The sequence below is a fragment of the Ixodes scapularis genome, unplaced genomic scaffold (assembly GCF_016920785.2).
Source record: "Ixodes scapularis isolate PalLabHiFi unplaced genomic scaffold, ASM1692078v2 PGA_scaffold33__2_contigs__length_1026942, whole genome shotgun sequence".
In the NCBI taxonomy this organism is placed as follows: Eukaryota; Metazoa; Arthropoda; class Arachnida; order Ixodida; family Ixodidae; genus Ixodes; species Ixodes scapularis.
The window spans coordinates 348,870-350,181 of record NW_024609861.1 but is presented as its reverse complement, the minus strand read 5'-3'; positions in this window follow the sequence as shown (position 1 = coordinate 350,181).

Genomic DNA, 1,312 nt, shown 5'->3' with positions numbered 1-1,312 from the left:
TGGGAGACTTTCCGAAATTGCTGTCAAACGCATAGCAGTACCCTTCTGCACTGCACATCATCCAGTTCTTGTAGACAAAATCAATAGGTTTCTTCATAACAAACTCGTTGCAAGGATGGTGACCAAAGTACTTTAAAACAGACTCATCAACAGAGGGTCCTGTGAAAGGTGCCATGTTTTCTGAACTCCTTGTTTAGCAACTCGATCAACGGACGCACCATGTACATGCTATCCGTTTTCCCCTGAACCAAGTTATTGTCGGCTAAATGCGGCAGCCGCTTTATCTCGAGGAATCGCTGCCGACTCATGCCATTGGTGGGGATGCCAACATCTTCGTCGAGGGACCAGTAGATCAATTTGCTGGGAAGCTTGTGGTACTCACTCAACAAAATAACACCCATGAATTTTCTCAGGTCCTCCGTCATGAAAACAAAAACGTGCTAAATATTTCCTTGGCATACGTCCCGCTTTGGAGGGCGATGTGAGTTAGCAGTTCCTTATCGAAAATTGTGCTGACGATTTGGTTTAGAGATTTCCCCCAAAACGTAGGACTTTAGCTTTTGTGCCGTCCTTCATCTCCCTTTGTTAAAGGCGACCGACTCTGGATTCCTCTTTTTTCGTTTCAGATCTGTGAACTTTGCCCGCTTGACACGGGGCAGCTGATGGTCACCATCATGATGATTTGCCACACAGTGTACTTCTAGTGTCCCTAGAAAACCGAGGGATATCTATAAGCTCAGCTCTCCTTCGCGCAGATGATCAAGTCAATATTTATAAAACTTCATCCTCCTACCTGACACATCATTCACTTCTTCAATGTTCGTGCTGTCATCAGGTCCCTCTTCCTGCTCCGTGTCCGGTGATGGATCAGGAGGAATAATAACCACATCGACATCTTCATCAATATCTTGGGCAATGTCTACAGGCACTTCTACGGCTTGCCTCAGCCGGCCAAAGGGCGTTTTTCCGGTAAAAAAACGTCGGAGTTCATTGCGGCAGCACCCAGCAAGAGTCACTTTCTATAAGCATACACGACGGCTCATTGTAGTACTAAAAATACACGGATGTATATTTATCCGTAAAGTAAAAATAGAATAGAAATCATATAACTCAAAATATGCGGTGATATATTTGCTGCATCCTAAGCCAATATACATAAACAATTTAAATATATCAAACGTTATCCGTCCGAAATACATTAAAACTGCCTGACTAACCGAGCCGGCGTGAGCGTCAACGTGTTTGCAAACTTCCTGGGTGAATAGAAGGGCAACGCCAGCACTCAAGTGCAAACTAGTTGTTTAGAGGTATT